Genomic DNA, 24,567 nt, shown 5'->3' with positions numbered 1-24,567 from the left:
TAAATAATGTGCAAGGACAATAATCTCTTACATTATGTCCATTTAATGAGTCACTCTACTTTTGATATTAGCATCCTCTTCATTCCCATTGGGATCTAGATTTCTTTGCTGTCCTTCCCCGAAAGCAACATCAATAAAAATGCACTTACCTCAATGGCTTAAATAATTTATTGAAGTTTAAGCAGGAAAAAATAAAGATACAGAAAGATGAAGTGGAATTTTAACTAAAGATTGTTTAAAGAAAACATGGGACAGGGATACACCTGAGGTGGTATCTCCTGAGTGTGGTATACAGATGGCATGTGCTAGTCAATCATACAGGATTTATGGGTTGGGGAAAAATAACTTGTGCATAATTGCACAAAATAATTGCACAGATTTTAGCCGCACTTTGCTTTGCTAATTATTTGTCACATGGCAGCTGGATGAGTATATTTTTATATGATGCTGCAATGTTTTCACCTTATTCATTGTTAATAACCCATCGTTAGATTAGCACAATACAATCTACTGATCCATTATTTTCCACAATTCAAACAACACAATTTAAGCATGATTTAAAAATAGAGGAAGTATCTATTCAATGATTCTCCATCAATATTAATACCCCTGATTTTTATGTTGCATATATATTACATAATCATTCATATCCACTGCAATTATGCTGATTTCTACTTACTGCTGTTCTCTGTTTATTGAGATACAATGCGGAACAAGCCCTTCCGGCCCTTCAAGCTACACCGCCCAGCAATTTAACCCTCACCTAATCACAGGACAATTCACGATGACCAATTAGCCTACTAACCAGTATGTCCTTGTACTGTTGGAGGAAACAGGAGGCCCGAAAAAAGAACCCTCCACACATTCCACGGAGATGATGTACAGAATCCTTACAGATGTCAGAATTGAACTTTGAACTCCAACACACCAAGCTGTAATAACGACACACTAACTGCTACACACTAACTAACTAACTGTGGCACCCCAAATGTTTCCAGCTGTTTCAGAAATATGAAAGTTCAAAGTAAAAGTTCATAGTTCAGAGATAACACGAGGAAATCTGCAGATGCTGGAAATTCAAACAAACACACACAAAATGCTGGTGGAACACAGCAGGCCAGGCAGCATCTATAAGGAGAAACACTGTCGATGTTTCGGCCGAGACCCTTCGTCAGGGCCAACTGAAAGGAGAGATACTAGAAGAGTTGAAAGTAGTGGGAGGAGGGGGAAATGCAAAATGACAGGAGAAGACTGGAGGGGGTGGGATGAAGCTAAGAGCTGGAAAGGTGATTGGCGAAAGTAATACAGAGCAGGAGAAGGGCAAGGATCATGGGACGGGAGGCCTCGGGAGTAAGAAAGGGGGAGGGAGCACCAGAGGGTGATGGGCAGAGAGAGAGAAAAAAACAAACAACTAAATATGTCAGGGATGGGGTAAGAAGGGGAGGAGAGGCATTCACAGAAGTGAGAGAAGTCAATGTTCATGCCATCAGGTTGGAGGCTACCCAGCCGGTATACAAGGTGTTGTTCCTCCAACCTGAGTGTGGCTTCATCTTGACAGTAGAGGCGGCCATGGATAGACATATCAGAATGGGAATGGGACGTGGAATTAAAATGCGTGGCCACTGGGAGATCCTGCTTTCTCTGGCAGACCGAGTGTAGGTGTTCAGCGAAACGGTCTCCCAGTCTGCATCGGGTCTCACCAATATATAAAAGGCCACACTGGGAGCACCGGACGCAGTATACCACACCAGCCGACTCACAAGTGAAGTGTCGCTTCACCTGGAAGGACTGTCTGGGGCCCAGAATGGCGGTGAGGGAGGAAGTGTAAGGGCAGGTGTAGCACTTGTTCCACTTACAAGGATAAGTGCCAGGAGGGAGATCGGTGGGAAGGGATGGGGGGGGGGGGGGACGAGTGGACAAGGGATTGCACCCTACGCCTACCTGATGGCATGAACATTAACTTCACTAACTTCCGTGAATGCCCCTCCTCCCCTTCTTATCCTATCCCTGACATATTTAGTTGTTTGTTTTTTTTTTCTCTCTCTCTGCCCATCACCCTGCCTGTTCTCCATCTCCCTCTGGTGCTCCCCTCCCCCTTTCTTTCTCCCGAGGCCTCCCGTCCCATGGTCCTTTCCCTTCTCCAGCTCTGTATTACTTTCTCCAATCACCTTTCTAGCTCTTAGCTTCATCCCACCTTCTCCAGTCTTCTCTTATCATTTTGCATTTTCCCCTCCTCCCACTACTTTCAAATCTCCTAGTATCTCTCCTTTCAGTTAGTCCTGACGAAGGGTCTCGGCCCGAAACGTCAACAGTGCTTCTCCTTATAGATGCTGCCTGGCCTGCTGTGTCCACCAGCATTTTGTGTGTAGTTCAGAGATATGTTTCTCTTTCCACAGACGTTGTTTCCAGCCTTTTTTGATTTTATAGGTAGATTGCTCGATAGAAAGCTGCACAAAAACAAATTACATTTCTGAAAAGAACTGACTCCAGTGTCTGGGAATTGCACCATCCCCATTTCTAGTGGCATTTGAAATATTTCTGTCAGAGCCCCTGCTATTTCTACACTAACTTCCCTCAAGGTCCTAAGGATTATCCTGTCAAGACCAAGAGACTTATCCACTGTTATATTCTTTAAAAGCGCCAGTACTTCCCTCTTCTTTAATCATCATAGTTTCCATAACTACCCTACTTGTTTCCCTTACCTTACACAATTGAATATCCTTCTCCTTAGTGAATACCGAAGAAAAGAAATTGTTCAAAATCTGCCCCATCACTTTTGGCTCCACACATAGCTGTCCACTCTGATTCTCTAAGGGACCAATTTTATCTCTCAGTATCCTTTTGCTATTAATATAACTGTAGAAACCCTTTGGATTTGTTTTCACTTTACTTGCCAAAGCAACCTTGTATCTTCTTTTAACTTTTCTAATTTCTTTCTTGATTCTTTTTACATTCTTTATATTCCTCAAGCACCTCATTTATTCCATGCTGCCTATATTTACTGTAGATATCTCTCTTTTTCCGAACCAAGTTTCCAATATCCCTTGAAAACCATGGCTCTCTCAAACTTTTAACCTTTCCTTTCAACCTAACAGGAACATAAAGATTCTGTACCCTCAAATTTTTACCTTTAAATGACCTCCATTCCTCTATTACATCCTTCCCATAAAACAAATTATCCCAATCCACTCCTTCTAAATCCTTTCGCATCACATCAAAGTTAGCCTTTCTCCAATCAAAAATCTCAACCCTGGGTCCAGTCCTATCCTTCTCCAGAATTATATTGAAACTAATGGCATTGTGATCACTGGACCCGAAGTGCTCCCCAACACATACCTCCGTCACCTGACCTAACTCATTCCCTAACAGGAGATCCAACACAGCCCCTTCTCTAGTTGGTACCTCTATGTATTGCTGCAAAAACTAACATGCACACATTTTACAAACTCCAAACCATCCAGCCCTTTTACAGAATGGGCTTCTCAGTCTATGTGTGGAAAATTAAAATCTCCCACAATTACAACCTTGTGCTTACTACAAATATCTCCTTACAAATTTGCTCCTCAAATTCTCACTCCCCATTAGGTGGTCTATAATACACCCCTATAAGTGTTACTACACCTTTCCCATTCCTCAGTTCCATCCAAATAGCCTCCCTAGATGAGCCCTCTAATCTATCCTGCCAGAGCACCGCTGTAATATTTTCTCTGACAAGCAATGCAATACCTCCCCCTCTTGCCCCTCCGATTCTATCATACTTGAAGCAACAAAATCCAGGAATATTTAGTTGCCAATCACACCCCTCCTGCAACCATGTTTCACTAATAGCTACATCATCATATTTCCAGGTATCAATCCATGCTCTAAGCTCATCCACCTTTCTCACAATGCTCCTAGCATTAAAATAGATACATTTAAGAAATTCTCCACCTCTTACTCCGTTCATCCCTAATGGTGCAACAACTTCATTATCTTTTTCTTCCTTCTCCCCACATCTTCGGTCTGAGCGCTCCCCTTCTCTATCACCTGCCTATCCTTCCTCACACACTGTTTACTAGCTTTCTCTATTTGTAACTAACCTCCTCTCTCCTAGTCTCTTCAATTTGATTCCCACCCCCCAACCATTCTAGTTTAAAGTCTTCCCAGTAGCCTTAGGAAATCTTCCCGCCAGGATATTGGTTCCCCTAGGATTCACGTGTAACCCGTCCTTTTTGTACAGGTCACACCTGCCCCAAAAGAGGTCCCAATGATCCAGAAACTTGAATCGCTGCCCCCTGCTCCAATCCCTCAGCCACGTATTTATCCTCCACCTTATTCCAATCCTACTCTCACTTACACATGACACAGGCAGTAATCCCAAGATTACTACCTTTGTGGTCCTTCTTCTCAACTCCCTTCCTAAATCCCTATATTCTCCTTTCAGGACCTCTTCCCTTTTCCTACCTATGTCATTGGTACCTATATGTACCACGACCTCTGGTTCCTCACCCTCCCACTTCAGGATATCTTGGGCGTGATCAAAAACATCCTGGACCCCTGGCACCAGGGAGGCAAACTACCATCCAGGTCTCCTGACTGCGTCCACAAAATCACCTATCCTCTTCCTTTCCCTACCCTTCTGAGCTACAGGGTTGGACTCTGTGCCGGAGGCACGGCCACTGTTGCTTCGCCCAGGTAAGCTGTTCCCCCCCCCCCCCCCAACAGTACTCAAACAGGAGTACTTATTGTCAAGGGGTACAGCCACTGGGGTACTATTACCTGATTCTTCCCCTTCCCTCTCCTAACTGTGACCCCGGTGTGACCACCTGCCTGTAACTCCTCTCTATCAACTCCTTACTCTCCCTGACCAGATGAAGGTCATCGAGCTGCAGCTCGGCGCACCTGGCGCAGATATGGACGTCCGGGAGGCTAGGAGACTCCAGGACCTCCCATATCCAACACCAAGCACAACAAGCTGCCCTCACACTCATAAGTCTCCCTTTCCTCAAATAACAGGAAAAACTGAAACCTTACCCTACCTTGCCTTGCCTGTTTTCACCTAAGCCCGTTAAGCCAAAGCCCTTAAGCCTTCACTTTGTTCCCGGCTCACTCCGCTGCCTGCTGTATAAAGCTGTGTTTCTTTTAAATCTTCCGCGCTTCACTGCCCAATGTCACACGCCTGCGCAGTCCCGCCTCTCTCAACTCCAATGAGAAGAAAAAAATCAAAATGGCTCCTGCCGCACTCCCGTTCTGATTCTCAGACTTCCTTCTCCAAATTCTTGAGAAGCTCCATACTCCAAAGCTCAATACTTTTAGCTTTTAAACACTTAAATCATGCATATATATTTATTTAAACCTTAATAGCTCCATTATTATTTTCAGTATCTCCCATGGTACAAATTCATCACTCCAGTTCAGGGACCTGGATTAGCTCATAAAGGCTGCTGCAGTTTGAGACTGGATGGGCAGATGGTAAGCCTCAGGACTGTCAAAAAGCTGGTAGCATCTTAGACAAGTCAGTACATTCTGGTAGAAGCCTGCTTTTGCATACTCTGCATTGATGTATTACATATCAGTTTTTGCCATACTTCCTTTTTAGTGTCTTCTAATCTGTCAATTATTTACCTGCTGTGGTGAATGAATTTCTTTCAGCCCAATTAGAATTTCTGCTCCAATGTCTTTAATTGCATAGTACACATATCTGAAAATGTGTTACTAATGTCCTCCATAGTGAAACGGGTATTTTGGCACAGTAGCAATTTCTACATGCTTATCTTTCAAATCCATAATGATTCTTTGGATTTTCTCCTTTACTTGACCATTCTTCATTTTACTTACATTTTTGTCATTTTTTTGGGATATAAATGCATTACCATTTTAAGGTGAGGCTGGAAGTTCAGAATTAAGTAAGCTTAGAATGACCAACCCATTAGATGCAAAATTAAGCTCCTCTTTGATATTCCCAAGAGGCAAGGGACTGCCCAATGAATAGTTCAACCTGGAAACAAATTTCTATTGCCCACGAATCATTGTTCATTAAAACCGCTAAACTGGCATTTGTGCTCCTATAATAGAGGGATGCAAATGTTGGCTTAAGTATTCCATGCTGTATAAGTAACTACAGTAGGAAAATGATTACAGTTTTGAATTAGAAATCCAGACATTTGAGTAATAAATCTCAGTCAGGTTTGTATATCATCATGACAGTTAGGTAAAAATTCAGTTAATTATATAAAGCTGGAATTAAAAAGCCTATAACACACACACACACACAAACAATTCATCTGGATCACTAATGTCTGTTCACAATTCCGATTTCATTAACAGATCTGGCCTATTTCTGATGCCACACCCAAATGGCCACCTTTAAACTACACTCTGAAATACCCCACAAACTACTCAGTTGTACTGGACTGCTCCACTTTACTATTTGAAACAATACACAGCACCACTTCACAGACAGAGGAAGCAAACCCAGCTCACTCCACCCAGCAAGCTCTCCTTTGTATCAACTGTGAGTGTGCCACAATTGGGAAATCAGTCTAGACAAGCACTAACTGACTGCCATAATCTCAGAAATATTTCCTTCACCCAACATCCCAAACTTCACCATTACTATCTCCAGATATGGTCTAACCAACCACCAAGACACCCCTTCAAGAACCATGAGCACTTCGTTGAGGTTAGCAGTGACAGTCTGAAGTTTACGATACTGAGCCTTTCCACCATTTATAAAGCACAAATCAGGGGTGTGATGGAATAGTCACCGTTTGCCTCAATGAATACACCACCAACTACTGAAGGTTGTACCATCTACAAAATGCCATAGAGTTACTTGCCTTGGCTATTCTTACTTTAACTCCCAAATGCTTGACCTTTATACCAAGAAAGACAACATGAACAAGTACAAGGGAATACCAACAACTACAGGTTCACCTCCAAGGGCAACATCTCAACTTGGAAATATGCCATCAGACCTTAAATCATCATTGGTCTAATTGCTGAAATTTATTGCTCAACAGCAGTGAGGGACTATATTCAGAGTATATGCAGTAGTTTACCACCTAATTTGACAGTACTTAGTGATGGGAAAAATGCTGACCCTGTCAGTAATGCTCAGATGTCAAAACTAAACAAAAATTACTCCAAAGCTCATGAAGTCCTATGGCATCAAGTCAACATAGACAAGGAAGTGCTTTGCTGATTATTAATTAAGACCACAAGATATCAGAACAGAATTAGACTGCTTGGCCCATCGAGTTTACTCCATCATTTCATTATAGCTGATCCAATTTTCCTCTCACCTCTAATTTTCTGTCTTCTCCTCGAATTCCTTCATGCCATGACCAATGAAGAATCTAACAACCTCTGCCTTACAACAGACATAAAATGCTGATAGAACTCAGCAGGCCAGGCAGCATCTATGGAAAAAAGTACAGTCGATGTTTTGGGCTGAAACCCTTTGGCAAGACTGGAGAAAAAAAGCTGAGGAGTAGATTTAAAAGGTGGGGGGAGGAGAAAGAGAACTACCACATCATAGGTGAAACCTGGAGGGAAAGGGATGAAGTAAAGAGCTGGGAAGTTGATTGGTGAAAAAGACAAAAGGCACTGGAAGACAAAGTGGGAAGGAGCACCAGAGGGAGGTGATGGACGAGCAAAGAGATGAGGTGAGAGAGAAGAGGGGATGGGAAATGGAAGGGTATTACCAGAAGTTTGAGAAATCAATGTTCATGCCACAGTGTATGCATTGTTCCTCCAATCTAAGTGTGGCCCCATCATGACAGTGGAGGCAGCCATGGGTGAACATATGGGAATGGGAAGTGGAATTAAAATGGGTGGCCACTGGAAGATCCACTTGTTCTGGCGGACAGAGCTGCTCGGCGAAGCGGTCTCCTAATGTATGTTGGGTCTCACTAATGTACAGAAGGCCACACTGGGAACACCGAACACAGTAAACAACTGCAACAGACTCACAGGTGAACTGTTGTCTTAGGTGAACCTCTGCCTTAAATATACATAAAGAAGCAACACAAACACTCAGCCAAAATATCAGTACACCACTTGGAAGCAATGAAAAGGGGCAGATTAGGTAATTTGTATAGAATCTAATCTAGGTGGGTTTTGAAATGCTACTCATCAACAGTGTTTGCAATTACAATCCTGACTAGTACACTTGTCAGACAAAACACTACTGCCATCTTGAATAGAAAATCAAAATTTGGCATCAATCACAGCAGCACAACTGTAGTCTCTATCCAAATAACCCTCTTTTTTTTGCTGAAGGTCTACACCCTAGAGTAGCTATATCATCATTTAGGCTACTCTGGTGTATTTACAATACTGGTATCAGCTCAACTTCACAGAGCCATCCTTAAATCCTGTCCACAAAAAGAGAGGGATATCCAATACAACCTTTGCCTGCTCTCATTTTTTCTTAGCAAACTGTGGAAGGGAATTGTTGACACTGTCAGCATGCAATGCCAATAACTTACCAAGGTAAATAGAAAATGTTGGAAATACTCAGCAGGTCAGGCTCATCTGTGGAGAGAGAGAGAAAGAAAAGAGTTGAAGTTACAAGTTTATGATCTTTCATTAGTACTGACCTGTTGTATCTGAAAAGGTTGAATTTAACAGGACCAAAAATTTGTGTAGTCCATTGACCTTCTACGTATTCCTGTCAATCTTTTCTCTATCTCACCCTAATCCCATTTGCCAGCATAATCTTCTATGCTTATTTCAGTTTGGCTTAAAGCATCTTAAAAGTACTGCAGTTCAGATACAATTATTATAACATTCATGTTTTTATATTCCTTGCTCAAGTTAATGAAGGCTGGGATCCTACATGCTTTTGTAGGTTTCCACAAATAAAACAAAGTCAGGTGTTTTATGTTTAACGAAACCTGTAACATTATATTGAACTCTAAAACCTAAACCACAAAACAGCGCTAAAAACCTTTTACGTGATCATGTTAACACGTCAGACCAGTCTCAGTGTGAAACCCCAACTCAATGCCAGTGTTTATGAATTATGTACATTTCTCCCAATTGCGCTACCCAACACCTTCCTCACCACCCTGAATTGTCAGCTTCTGGGATCTTTGGACATATGAAGTCTCACACAGAGTCATGAAAACTAATGCCCCTCACTGGAAGATCAAATTGGTCTTCCTCAGCCTCGTGCCAGGCTTTGCTGGAACATAAAAGACCAAAATAGATGTCCAAGTGGGAACAGGGTGAAGAATTAAAATATCAAACAACTCATTGTCGTTTTTAAAATTAAATACTAGGTTACCTTTGCAGATAGAATGAAGGTATTCTTAAAGTAGCTTGATGACTGATTTTTAAAAAAGAAAAGAATTCTGGCTCCTTTAATTAAAAATTCTATACACAAGTACATTGCCTTTCTGGGCTTAATGAAATATGTTTCAATTGGAGAACTTTTTGGTCCATATGCCTGACAAATCATTGCATACAGTTGGCCCTCCTTATCCATGGGTTCTGCATGCGCGGATTCAACCAACCGTGGATTGGGAAAGCTCGGTAGCTCTCTCTCCAGCACTCGTTGTTTGAGCATGTACTTTTTCTTGTCATTATTCCCTAAACAATACAGTACAACAACTATTTACATAGCATTTACTTTGTATTAGGTATTATAAGCATGTCGGAACAGGTACATCTGGCATTATTTGGAGTCAGTTAGTCAAGCGTTTGTCTTAGTATATAGTATATATTTTACTTTTCTATGTATAGAAAACACTTAAGAAACGTATGTATTTCAATAATTAAACCACTGCGTTGCTTAGTAATAATTGTAGTTTTCATCAGGGCAGGGCCTTTCACGTGCTCCATTATTCTCACTTTATCCTTTAAAATTGTTCCGATTGTTGACCAACTGTAGCCTAAATACTTTTCCAATGACTGATGGCGTTTCACCTCTTTCCGATTGCTTTATTATTTCCACTTTATTTTCAATCATGATCGTTTTCCATCAACGGAACAGAAACATTGCGGGCGGCGGGTCTCAAGCTCCTCAGGTCCTAAAGTCCACTGCACTGAGACAGGTTAAATAAGGGACTTGAGCATCCGTGATTTTTGGTATCCGCGGGGGGGGGGGGGGGGTCCCAGAACCAATCCCCCATGGACAAGGAGGGCCGATTGTAATTACTTTGTACTTTTACAAACTTCAAATGTAAAGCTGGAGAATTGTAAGTGTCATTTACTTGCAAATCTGTAAGGCAGGTGAAGTAATTTTATTTCTCAAAGGCCAAGAGACAGTACAAATTCAGTTTGATATCATCAAGTCAGAGTGGATAAAGTAATTACAACACATTTCTTTCCATGAAAGTTTTTAAAAACAGGATTTTCCATTGTTGCAGGAGATAGCTGAGAAAGACAATTGTCCTTTCAGTATCAACTAGTTAATTAATTGAAAGTCCAGACATTACAAGACAATAGAGTGAAAATGTAGGGTTAAGATCAGTGATCGGACAAAGTGTAGACATAGAGAAAGGGGACAGAATTATTTTGTGGATGGCTCAATGGCTTTCTGAAAGAGCACTTCTCTTCTATTAAAAGACTGTCTAATCCCATTAATTATAAAACCTGGCCTTGTCCAGTTTTACCAACATGGAAATGTGGTCTGTGGGGTGGGGTGGGGGGGAAATATATTAATACAGTGGATTCTGGTTAATTGGCACATATCAGGACCAATACATTTTGGCCCAATTAAGCAGCTGCCCCAATTAGCCAGTTTCACAGAAACAGTTAAAAAGGTTTTTTTTAAAAAAAACTACCGTAGATTCCGGATTATAAGCCGCTACTTTTTTCCCACATTTTGAACAGCTTTGAACTCTGCGGCCTATAATCCAGAGCGGCTAATACATGGTTTTTTTTCATGCCGCCTCGTAAACATTTTGCCTCGTAACAGTAGACCAATAAAATTGATGAGTAGTTCACAGAGGTCCAATGAAATTGTACGATAAATCAAGCGCACTTTCACAATTAAATTATTGTAAATCAGTCATTTGTACTCACCCTCATCAACATGGAAAATACTCGAAGAAAAGCAAGACCTGAGCGCGTCAGACCCGATTAGACCCGATCGCATTGCGCAAGCGCGTCAGACCCGATTAGACCCGATCGCAATGCGCAAGCGCGTCAGACCCGATTAGACCCGATCGCATTGCGCAAGCGCGTCAGACCCGATTAGACCCGATCGCAATGCGCAAGCGCGTCAGACCCGATTAGACCCGATCGCAATGCGCAAGCGCGTCAGACCCGATTAGACCCGATCGCATTGCGCAAGCGCGTCAGACCCGATTAGACCCGATCGCAATGCGCAAGCGCGTCAGACCCGATTAGACCCGATCGCATTGCGCAAGCGCGTCAGACCCGATTAGACCCGAGCGAAAACGCTGCTTTTAAGTTAAAGTCGATAAATAACTTTTCCTGGTAGGCTGCAGTATATATATTTTTACCAGTCGCTAGGAGATATTGGAATGTTGTTCGTGCTGATAAGTAAAAAAGTATATGCAACGTAATTTGTGTTACCGATACGTATGTATATTTAAAAGTAGCGGTGCGGCCTAAAATCCGGTGCGGCCTTTACAATTAAAAAATTGATTTTATTTCTAAAATTAGAGCCTGCGGCTTTTAATCAGGTGCGCTCTGTAGTCCGGAATCTACGGTATGTTTAACTGAGTAACAAACTATGTATTTGAATGAAATACAAATAAGAACACTACCAATACTACTGTAGTGCAATAAAACTGTATTAGTCCGTAATGGTTATTGATGGATGAATTCATCCAATGTATGCTGCCATGTTCTTTTGATTGACAGTAAATGAACAAAATCAGTACAGACTAGTAAGGTAATTTTTTAAAAAAAAGAGTAAAAACAAAACGATCAAAAATTGCTGTTTCTCTCCCCACCCCATCCCCAAAATCAACATCCATCAGCCCAAATGGATAAAAAAGCAAGTACATGCAACTGATGCCATTTGAAAACCATTCGCATTAAGCACAGTGTTGTGTCTAACAGCCACACAAGTGTACACAACTATTGCTGGTTAGAAACTGGTCAGCAACAGTCTCCTGTTCCAATTAAGTGACATAGTGACACAAATAAATGAAAGGAAGCCAAGCTATTTTCTCTTAGTTTTTGTTCTTTAAAAGTTGTCCCCAAATAAGCGGCTGCCCTGGTTAACTGATAGCCCAATTAACCAAAATCCTCTGTACCATGAAGTTACATTTCTCAAGCTTAATTTTATAAAGCTGGGAGAAGCTGCAAAGAATAGATGGCTGTGTGAGTCTGTAAGGTTTTTTTGACATGGGATTCAGAAAGAGAAGGGAAGAGTTTGGGCTAATACCGTAGATTCCGGACTACAGAGCGCACCTGATTAAAAGCCGCTGGCTCTAATTTTAGAAATAAAATCAATTTTTTACGTACAGGCCGCACCGGATTTTAGGCCGCACCGGATTTTCGGCCGCAGGTGTCCCACGTTGTAATATGAGATATTTACACAGAAAGATATTACACGTGTTGGGCTTCAAATTCTGCCCTGTGTTCGTTTTGGAAGAGAGACAACCAACACCGGATTATAGTGCAGCGTGGCTTTATTGCAGAACGCGTTCTGCCTTCCCCTTACATTCTGCTCTTATTTATACCCCTTTTTCCCCCAAACCAAACCCTCGCTACACATATTTGGTAAGGCTAAACTTTGTTATACCTATTTGGTAACATCGGACACTTGTGTCCTTATTGGCCCGATACCATTCACTCACGAGTTTTCCTGTTTTTTTGTTTACTGAATCGCTAGCAGTTTCGGTGCAGCGGAATCCTCAGTTTCGCTCCCTCCCTCCCTTGTACTGCTGTCTAATATCACGTGAGCCACTCCTGACCTGAAGCGGCAGTCCCAAATTAATCCTAACACACTTGAGGATTTTTTAAACTTTTAATTAAATCCGTATGGTAACATAAACAAATACATATTGCAAATGCTTTTTTTCGAACCGTGCCTGTAACACGGCTACTTTTAAAATACATACCTATCGGTAACACACAAATTACGTTGCGTATACTTTTTTACTGAACAGTGCATGAACAACATTCCAACATCTCCTAACGACTGGTTAAAAAAAAATATATATACTGCAGCCTACCAGGAAAAGTTATTGATCGCCTTCTTCATCTTCCTCCTGCGCACTAAAACCATCAAAGTCCTCTTCTTCAGTGTCCGAATTGAACAACCTCAGGATCTCATCACTCACTTCAGTCTCTTCGTTGTCGCTCTCACTTGAGCGCACGCGATCCTCTTCATCACGCAGCAGTCCAGCCTTTCGAAACCCGTTGGTGATGGTGGATGTTGTGACATGGCTCCAAGCATTTAGGATCCACTGGCAGACTTGAGTTAAAGATGCTCTTCGCATGTGGCCTGTTTTGGTAAAGGATTTCTCGCCGCTCGTCATCCAAGTCTCCCACTCAATGCGTAGTGCCACTTTAAATGCCCGGTTCACGCTGATGTCCAGTGGCTGCAAATACTTCGTGGTGCCCCCAGGAATCACAGCTGGAATTGTGTTTGTACTCTTGATGGCAGCTTTCACTGAATCTGTTATATGAGCCCTCATGCTGTCCATAACGAGCAACGCTTTTTTTATGTGAAAAAATCCCCCCGGTCGCTTGGCGTAGCACTCTCTGAGCCAATCCTTCATTAGACTCTCCATCATCCAACCTTTCTTATTGACTTTCACCATGATTTCTTTTGGGAATTTTTCCTTTGGCATTGTCAGCCGCTTAAAAATCACCATCGGTGGAAGCTTTAGTCCGGATGCTGTGCAGCTCAGAACACAAGTAAAATGCGTTCTCTCATGGCCACTTGTTTTCAGTATGATGGACGAGTCACCTTTTTTAATAACAGTCCGAGTGAGAGGCAGGTCAAACGTCAAAGGTACTTCATCCATATTTATGATTTCATCTGGCCCGATGGAATTCTCCGCTATCTTTGTTTGAGTGAATGTGCGGAAGTTAGCAAGTTTTTCCTGATGGTCGGGAGGGAGCTGCTGACACAGAGTCGTGCGTACCCTGACGGACAGGCCTTTTCGTCTCATAAATCTAAAACACCACGATGGCCCACCTCTAAAATCTTCGATTTTCATTTTGGTGGCGATTGCTTTAGCCTTCAGTCTGATCTGCACAGTGGAAACACCGCGGCCGCCTGCTCTCTGTGTGTTAACCCAGTCTTCAAGAAAGTTTTCAAGTTCGGGCCATCTGCTGTGATTACCTCTGAAAGCTTTTGTCGTCTTTTTGCATTGATTCAGTTCTTCGCGCTGGCGTCTCCACCTTCTCACCATCGATTCATTTATGCCAAGATTACGTGCAGCAGCTCGATTTCCTTCTTCAACCGCCAGATTGATTGCCTTTAACTTAAAAGCTGCATCATATGCTTTTCTTCGAGTGTTTTCCATGTTGATGAGGGTGAGTACAAATGGCTGATTTACAATAATTTGTGAAAGTGCGCTTGATTTATCGTACAATTTCATTGGACCTCTGTGAACTACTCATCAATTTTATTGGTCTACTGTTACGAGGCAAAATGTTTTTGGCGGCATGAAAAAAAACCATGTATTAGCCGCACTGTATTAAAAGCCGCAGTGTTCAATGCTGTTCAAAGCATGGGAAAAAAGTAGCGGCTTATAATCCGACATCTACGGTATGTATTCCAATAGCTACACCCTTATGATCGAGTATTGGAGGAGATAAAGAAAAAGCTATTTATAGAATGAGTTCAGTCAGGCAAATGATCATGTTGGTGGATAGGAACAGATTAGGCCTCTTCGGAATGAAGAAGCAAAGTACCCTAAGACCATTTTAATGTAGGATGCAGGTGCAGAGGGATTGGACACCAATGGTAAAGATAAGCCATTTGAGCAAGGAAAATTTGAAACAAATCAAAGTGGTGGAGGTGTATGTTATAGATGGAAGTGGAATGCCACTGGGTCCCCATCTGCACTCCAGAATCTAAAGGCAAATAGGGTTACTGCTTTGTGGGGCACTTGTGCTCAGCGTGCAGAAACAACTCTAAACCTTCTGTTGCCTGCACTAATTTGCTATCCCACTTTGATCAGTGAATTCCAGTAATGCTAAACGATAATCTGGAATTTAAAAACTATCTAGTAATAATTATGGTGCCCACAAAGTTCAGGAAATTGGAAAAAGTAGGAATAGGAGGATAGAGCAAATGAACATGTGGCTGAGAAGATGGTGCAGGAATAGGGATTCAGACTTTTGAACCAATTAGATTACTGGGCAGAAGAGATCTGGTCAAGAGGGACAAGTTACACTTGAACTGGAGAGGGACCAATATCCTGGCAGGTTGGTATAAGACACTTTCAGATGCTGGAATCTATAGTTACAAGCAACCTGGTGGAGAAACTTAACAGATTGAGTAGCATCTGGTCTAAGAGGGAAGATAGCCAACATAAACAGAGGAGCGTGATAGAGTGGCCAGAGGTCAGGATTGAACCCAGGTCACAGGCTTTATTCATCAAACTCTTAAATTTTAATAATCTCAATGCTGTAAGACTGCATTTACAGCATGGTGAAACAGCACTAGAATTGCTACAATATGCAAATATTCAAATAACTTTGAACTTCCTATTTTTGTTACATTAAAATTATTTATTCAGAAGCACAACAATATAAATAATTTGGAGAGACAAGATACAGCAAATGCTGTAATCTGGAGGAAAACAGCTGGAGTAATTTAGCAGATCAGACAATATCTATGAAAGTAAAATCATGTTTATTTTTGGATCAATACAATGCATCAGGATTAACATCAACAATTCTTTGCCTCCACAAATGCTGTATGACCTGCAGAGTTCCTCCAACTGTTTTTTTTTTAAAAAAAACACAAATACTATTGACTGCATTAATCTTTCAAAACAATTTTTAAGCCTTAACGTTCCATGAATCATTAATGTACCATGAACTATTATTTTACAAAAAAATACAAATGGACATTACATTTGATCAATACGAGTTGAATCAGAAGCAGGTTTAATCTTGCCAAGTTTGCAGATGATACAAAGATTGGTGGAAGGGCAGGTAGTGTTGAAGAAACAGGTAGGCTGCAGAAGGGTTTAGAACAGGAGAATGGGCAAGAAAGTAGCAAATTAAAAACAATGTTGGAAAATTTTGGTAGAAGAAATAAATGTGCAGATTATTTTCTAAATGGGAAGAAAATCCAAAAATCTGAGACGCGAAGGGACTTGGAAGTCCTTGTGCAGGACACCCTAAAGGTTAACTTGCAGGTAGAGTTTATGGTGAGGAAGGCAAGCGCAATGTTAGCATTAATTTAAAAAGGTCTAGAGTACTAGAAGTGGGATGTGATGCTGTGATTTTATAAGGCACTGGTGAGGCCTCACCTTGAGTATTGTGAATAGTTCTGAGCTCCTCATCTAAGAGAATGTGCTGGTATTGGAGGGTTCAGAGGAGGTTCACAAGGATGATTCCGGGAATGAAAAGGTTATTATATAAGGAGCATTTGATTGCTCTGGGTCTGTGCTTGCTGGAATTTAGAAGGATTAGGGTGGATCTAATTGAAACCTTCCAAATGTTAAAAGGTCTAGACATGGTAGATGTGGAAAGGATGCTTCCCATGGTGGAGTTGTTTAGGACAAGAGGGCATAGTCTCAGGATAGAGGGTCATACATTTAAAACAGAAAAGGAGAAATTTCTTTAGCCAGAGGGTAGCGAATTTGTGTAATTTATTACCACAGGCCACTGCGGAGGCGAGGTCATTGGGTGTATTTAAGGCAGAGCTTGATAGGTTCTTCATTAGACATGGCATCAGAGGTTACAGGGAAAAGGCCAGGGAGTAGGGCTGAGGAGGGGGGGGAAAGGATCAGTCATGACTGAATGGCAGAGCAGATCTGATGGACCAAATGACCTAGTTCTGCTCCTTATGGTCTTTACTAAGGTTTTGATTATTTGTCAACATTAATGGCAATTTTCGTTTCTTTCAAGCTTCCATAAGCTATTGTCAAGCTAACTAGGCTCGCCTGCTTTAAATCCAGTTATACTAATAAAGCAGCACTATGGTTACTTATTATACTTTGTAGAATATCATCAGTTCTCCATGTCATAACATCAATTTATAAGTACTGCACGTGGTTTTTGGTGCTAATTCTCTTCTCATTTATAAGTCAGATAAGTATCCTTTCAAATTACTTTTCAAATTACGACTTTCATTTTCCATCCAGTACTCCAGTCTCCTAATCATTCACTTCATTTCTTTTCAATAGACATTTAAATACATCAACACCCATCAATGTACTTTGAACAAAGGAGATGGTTCTATTGACACTAATGTACAAATCAATTTTTGTTTACATTAAGGATTTCCCTAGTGTAAACACTAGTGTTTCCAAAGATCTTTGAAGAAAATTTAACACTATCCACTGACAACTTGTAATTCACTTAATTCTCATTACAGAATAAAAAGGTAAAGCAAATTTCTGCATGAAATCAGTGACTCAGAAATATACTTCAGTAGTTTTCAGATTTGATAATTATGCTCCAAAATAGCAGAAACTGTTGACTGAATTTATTTAAAAAGTCAACTTGTCAAAAAAAATCCGATGAAGAAATCTGTAACAATAAAATCTGAACAATATTTCCTCAAACAAAATCCAAAGATATTTTAACTCAAATTACATTTAACTTTTTGTGACCCTCCTCCAGTTCAATACAATTCATTGTCAGCCAAAAGGAAGCTAACTTGTGGTGATTTATAACAAGAGAATGGACTGAAATTCCACACATCTCAATGAGCTGTCAAGTGTTTGATCTGAAGCAGCTGAACAATTCAAAAAAAACTGAACCACAATTACAATTACATTTTTAATACACATCTAACTTTTTAAATAAAAACAGGCACAAACATATCGTTTTCTCTTCTCTCATCATTGATTATAGAACAGTTGATTAGGGTCTTGTTGGATGTATGCAATGCATTCTAAAGGTAGAAAGAACAATGGAGGCAAAATTTGGGTGACTAGAGAATCTGAACAACTTATCCTGCAATATTAACTAGAATTTTTTCACCTTTCAGAAATAGAATTTTTCAATTGTTCAATAGACAACTGTTTAGTTCTTAGTGGATGTAACAAGCAAAGTCAATACAGGGGAACCTATATTTGAATTTCCAGGCAACTTTTGATAAAATGCCACACAAGTTGCTGCATAAGATAAGAGCTCAAGAAATTAGGAAAAATGTCAGCATAGATTGCTAAGATATTTCTCAGAGAAGTCAGCTAGACAGAACAAACAAATAGGTCTTTTACTGATTAGAAGGATGTAACTAATGGATGATGCAAAGTTGGCCTTCAATTATTTACAGTTTATATTAAAGAACTGAAGGATGGAACACTGATTGCATTAAAATAGATTGGAGGGCAAGTTACAGGAGGACATTTGGGTTCTGCACCAGGATACTGACAAGGCTGAGTGAGTGAGGGAACAAACTTGGCAAATGGAAGCTAATGCGGGAAAGTGTGAAGTCATGCATTTTTTAAGAATCTAAAGACAGGCTATCCAAATATAGAAAAATTGCAGATGAGCATAGCACATAGAGATCTAGATGTAAATCAGCGGGCTAGTATAACAAGTTATTGGAAAGACAGCATATTGGGCTTTACAGGTGGCCCCCGCTTTTCGAACGTTCGATTTATGACAACTTGCTATTATGAAAGACCTGTTCTCGCTAACCAAAGAGGATTTTCGCTTTTACGAAAAAAAGACGCCCGCTTTATACGTGTGTTTACCCCGAGAAAGATTACAATGACTGTAAAGCCTTGCGCGGGCAGTTGTTTGCACATGCGAGTACGTGCGTACGTATGCGTGTATGTGCTGATTTTTTTCTCCAAATCGATTTTGGTTCGCTGCCTTCCTGAGCTTGATAAATGAAACTGCACCACACCTACAATACTTATACTTTATATAGGGTGTAAATTTATTATATCATTCCTGCTTTTACTATATATTAGTGTTATTTTAGGTTGTGTGTGTTATTTGCTTTGATTTGGTAGGTAATTTTTTTGGGTCTGGGAATGCTCAAAAATTTTTCCCATATAAATTAATGGTAATTGCTTCTTCGCTTTATGACATTTCGGATTACACACAGTTTCATAGGAACGCTTTACCTTCGGATTGCGAGGGAAACCTGTATTACAATAGTGTTAGAATTTAAAACTAGCTTAAGTACTGTTAAAACTATACAGGGCACTCCTGAAATATTATCCACAGTTATAGTTCAGCTAAATAAGAAGAGGTACACCAGCACTGGTGACAGTCCAAAAGAGATTTAACAGGCCGATTCCTGGGATGACAGTGTTATTTTTATCATGAGTAACTAAAGAAATTAGATCTATATTCTCTTGCATTTAGAAGTACCATCTTAAATAAATACAAGAGATCCTTTTTTTGGGGGGGGGGGGAGAGAATGAACGCTGAATGAAGAGAAAGAATTACAAGATTAGGAGCCATAATTTAAAGCCAAGTTATATAAAAAAATTCTTCTCTCAGGCAATGGTGAATCTCTGGAATTTTCTTATCCAGGAGGACAAGTGCAGGCAAGATCAATAGAGGTATTTAAAGAGTAGATATTATTTTGAAAGATGAGGGAATCATGAATATGAGGAACTGGTACAGGAGAGATGAACCATGAATATATTGATCTCTGGGCAGGCTTGAGGGGCCAAGTAACCTGCTTTGTTCCTACTTTGTTATGTATAAACAGGATTGGAAATTCATCAAGCAGATCACATCAATTTTTATCTACATAGTTATTGAACATTGTGGTTCTATAAGGCAATGCCCTGCAAAGAGAATAATGTTCAACTGTCTTCCACACACTGCAGATTAAACCACAACAATCATCCTGAGGCAACGCTGGAATTAAGAATGGGTTAAAATGAATTTAAATATGAAGAGAACCACAAGAGCACGTAAAAAAAATCATAAATGTGATCACAGCAAGACACAATCTCTGCATGATGGGGATGAAAGTGCATTCCAAGAAAATGGTCTTGCATTTTCTGTAATGCAAAATTGTATCATCTGTGCTTGTTTAAAATGTGATTGTTACATTTTTTCAAAAACAAAATTCATAAGAGCACATTTTTTATTATTCTGTATCCCAGATCTTTTTTGGTAGTGATTTGTGAATTCCACGAGGATAAAGTTCTGTTACCTGAACTGCCATATTATTAGCGTTATCTAATTACCTAAAAAAGTCTCCTACAAAAAAAATTGTGAAAATACATTTCTCTGAACACCACAGCAGTATCAGATTGTACATATTGTAGTTTCACTTTGTGGCTATCCACATCAACTACCCCACCCTACATCAATGGAGGATAAGTAAACTCTGTGGGAATGGTCAACTGCAATTAGGCATCACAGCTCTATAAACACCAATCTCAGCAGGAAACCTATCATGAATTGAAGGTGACCTTCTTACTGTCTTTGTTTATGAAAGTTAAATTCCCACCAGATTCAGCAAGATAAATCCCCAAATACTAAACCTTGGGAAGCCAGGGCAACCAGAAATTGAAGAGATATCAAATGACAACGAATGCTGAAGGCCAGTCCCTCTCCTTGCCAGACAGACTGTCACCAGGACAGAAAGACAGAAAATTTCAAAGCAAGACACATAATTTATAGATAATGGATCAATAATTTTTAAAACAGACATTGAAAGCATTCAGAGGTCATTGTGTGCACCTGAAAAGATTATAGTGTCTGAAACTATCAGGACGTAAACAGTTATAGTACCCATATTATAAAAGGATACAGAAGCTTCGGAAAAAGTGACAAAAATATTTACAGGAAATTCACTGAAACGGAGTGTTTTTATCTATAGGAAAAACTGAACAAAATTTCTGTTTCTCCAGAAAAAGATGACCAGATACAAGTCTTCAAGATGAGGAACTACAGAATGCAAGGCAGACCCAATAACGTATTTTTAAATGTAGAATCAACTAGAATGAAAAGTCGAATAAAGAGAGACTAAACAATCTAATGCAGAAATTAGGAGAAACCATTTTAACTAGAGATTGATTCTAATGTGAACATTGGTACAACAAATAAAGTGCTTCAGGTGGAAGGCACAGAGCATTTGCAAAGAAAATAAACTTGTGAGATAAAGGTTATGTAGATTAGAGTAGATTAAGTGTGACAATTAAAAACCTCATGATAAAATCAACAGAATGCATTATAGCGGAGCATGGTGCGAGCACTTCCCAGACACCTGACAGTGGTAAAATATTTTGGAAGAAATAATCAAAAAATAGGAGGAAGTATGGCCGATCTAGTACAAATAATTATGGGAGCATTAATTCTTCAAATAAATTCGGTAATTAAATTAGCAAAAGCAAATTTGGACAATGACCTCATTGAGTTGAGAATGTACAGTGCCTATAAAAAGTATTCAATCCCCTTGGATGTTTTCATTATTTTTTTTACAAGATTGAATCACAGTGGATTTAATTTGACTTAATTTGATCAAAAGAAAATGATTCTTTCGAGTGAAAACAAACTTCTACAAATGGGAATCAGAATCAGGTTTATTATCACCAGTATGTGACGTGAAATTTGTTAACTGAGCAGCAGCAGTACAATGCAAATACAATCGGCCCTCCTTATCCACAGATTCCGCATGCGCAAATTCAACCAACCGCGAATCGCAAAAACCCGGAAGTGCTCTTCCAGCACTTGTTGTTCGAGCATGTACAGACTTTTTTTCTTGTCATTATTCCCTAAACAATACAGCATAACAACTATTTACATTGTATTAGGTATTATAAGTAATCTAAAGATGATTTAAAGTATATGGGAGGATGTGCGTGGATTATCGTGCATCGGGATCGAAAAAATCAGAAGTTCTCTTACTAAGTAAGTCGGAGCAGGTACATCCGGTATTATTTAGCGTCAGTTAGTCAAACGTTTGTCCTAGTATATATTTTACCTTTCTATGCATATAAAACACTTAAGAACGTATGTTTCAGTGCCAGGCTCGGGAACAGAATTTTCCAAGTTTGATCCAGTGACAGACCACTTTTGAGCGCACTCTCCACCGTGCTGGGTTGATGTGGAGGATCAAAAACCCAAAACCCAATAATTAAACCACTGTGTTGCTTAGTAATAATTGTAGCTTTCATTGGGGCAGAGCCTTTCTCACTTTATCCTTTAAAATTGCTCCAATCGTTGACCGCTGCAGCCTAACGTTTTTCAATGACCGATGGCATTTCACTTCTTTCCGATCGCTTTATTATTTCCACTTTATTTTCAATCGTGATTATTTTCGTGAATAGAACCACTGCGCATTCAGAGCTCTGGTGCCGGGTCCTAATGTCCACTGCACTGAGACAGATTAAATAAGGTCTGGGGTTCAGCTGGGTCTTAAAGTCCAGTGCATTGAGACAGCTTGAATAAGGGACTTGAGCATCCGCAAATTTTGGTATCCGCAAGGGGTCCCAGAACCAATCCTCCGTGGATAAGGAAGGCTGACTGTACATAATATAGAAGAGGACAAAAATAAAATAACAAGTAAATCAGTTACAGTATATGTATATAGAATAGATTAAAAATGTGCAAAAAAACAGAAATACTATACATTTAAAAAAAGTGAGCTAGTGTCCAAGGGTTCAATGTCCATTTAGGATTCAGATGGCAGAGGGGAAGAAGCTGTTCCTGAATCACTGAGTGTGTGCCTTCAGGCTTCTGTACCTCCTACCTGATGATAACAGTGATGCCCTGTGTGCTGGAGGTCCTTAATAATGGATGGTGCTTTTCTGAAACACTGCTCCCTGAAGATGTCCTGGGTACTTTGTAGGCTAGTACCCAAGATGGAGTTGACTAGATTTACAACCCTTTGCAGCTTCTTTTGGTCCCGTGCAGTAGCCCCCCACCCCCATACCAGACAGTGATGCAGCCTGTCAGAATGCTCTCCATGGTACATCTATACAAGTTTTTGAGTGTATCTGTTGACATGCCAAACCTCTTCAAACTCCTAATGAAGTATAGCCGCTGTCTTGCCTTCTTTATAACTACATCAATATGTTGGGACCAGGTTGGATCCTCAGAGATTTTGACACCAGGAACTTGAAACTGCTCACTCTCTCTACTTCTGATCCCTCTTTGAGGATTGGTATGTGTTCCTTCATCTTACCCTTCCTGAAGTCCACAAACAGCTCTTTCATCTTACTGACGTTGAGTGCCAGGTTGTTGCTGCTGCACCATTCCACTAGTTGGCATATTTCATTCCTGTACGTCCTCTCGTCACCGACTGAGATTCTACCAACAATATTTGTATTGTCAGCAAATTTATAGATGGTATTTGAGCTATGCCTGGCCACATAATCATCTATTTATAGAGAGTAGAGCAGTAGGCTAAGCACACACTCGAGGTGCGCCAGTGTTGATCGTCAGTGAGGAGGAGGAGGTGTTATCACCAATCTGCACAGGTTGTGTTCTTCTGGTTAGGAAGTTGAGGATCCAATTACAGAGGGAGGTACAGAGGCCCAGGTTCTGCAACTTCTCTATCAGGATTGTGGGAAAGATGGTATTAAATGCTGAGCTATAGTCCACAAACAGCATCCTGACATAGGTGTTTGTGATGTCCAGGTAGTCTACAGCCATGTTGAAAGCCATTGAGATTGCTTCTGCTGTTGACCTATTCTGTTGTCCAGGTGGTCTAAAGCCAAGTGAGCCATTGACATTGCATCTGCTGTTAACCTATTGTGGTGATAGGCAAGTTGCAATGGGTCCAGGTCCTTGCTGAGGCAGGAGTTCAGTCTTAGTCATGACCAACCTCTCACAGCATTTCACTGTCAATGTGAGTGCTAAATCGGTCTAAATTGGTTGAAATTATTGAACATTAAATATTTGATTGCATAATTACTCACCTCCTTCAAATCAGTATTGTGTAGGTGCACTTCTAGGAACAATTACAGCCTTGAGTGTGCGTGGATAGGACTCTATCAGCTTTGTACAATTAGACACTGCAATTTTTCCCCATTCTTCTTTACAAAACTGCTCAAGCTCTGTGGGATTGCATGGAGATCGTGGGTGAACAGCCCCTTTCAAGTCCAGCCATAAATTCTCAATTGGATTGAGGTCTAGATTCAGACTTGGCCTTTCCAGGACATTAACTTTGTTGTTTTTAATAGTGTTTCTATGTTTCCAATTTTGAGATACATTAGGGAACACTGACGGATGACAAAATTGAAGACTTATTACATCACCTACCAAAGGTTTATTCAATCTTTTCATAGACAGGGGTCGTCTTAGCTAATTTCACAACAGCAGTTAGATGTACAATGCCCGGGTGTCATGCACAGCCTTGGTATTTGGAAATGTAGTCAACATTCAGCAAGTTCACTTTTCCATTCCAAGATCACTAAGCTCCAAAATGATTTTCCAAAACTGTTACATTTTCTCCACAGATAGAAGACTTCTGTTCTTATAAAGAACCATTGTTACTGAAGAGCAAATAGAAATTCTCCCAGTCCCATGCAAATAACA

At 40.4% G+C, this 24,567-nt stretch overlaps 1 protein-coding gene across 3 annotated transcripts in view; it reads right to left on the bottom strand.

Moving 5' to 3' along the window:
* Positions 1 to 24,567, bottom strand: part of bmpr1aa (bone morphogenetic protein receptor, type IAa) — a 260,246-nt gene that overhangs the window by 149,957 nt on the left and 85,722 nt on the right. For 2 of the 3 annotated variants that reach the window (XM_073025226.1, XM_073025225.1), the window contains one exon: positions 8,472 to 8,517. The exons of the other annotated variant lie outside the window; for it this stretch is intronic. The gene's annotated coding sequence lies outside the window, so the exon portion shown is untranslated. The remainder of the gene's footprint in view (positions 1 to 8,471; positions 8,518 to 24,567) is intronic. 3 annotated transcript variants of the gene reach the window in all.

This window comes from Hemitrygon akajei, chromosome 21 (genome assembly GCF_048418815.1).
Source record: "Hemitrygon akajei chromosome 21, sHemAka1.3, whole genome shotgun sequence".
Lineage (NCBI taxonomy): Eukaryota > Metazoa > Chordata > Chondrichthyes > Myliobatiformes > Dasyatidae > Hemitrygon > Hemitrygon akajei.
The sequence above is the reverse complement of the archived record's forward strand: the minus strand, read 5'-3'. Positions and strand labels throughout refer to the sequence as shown.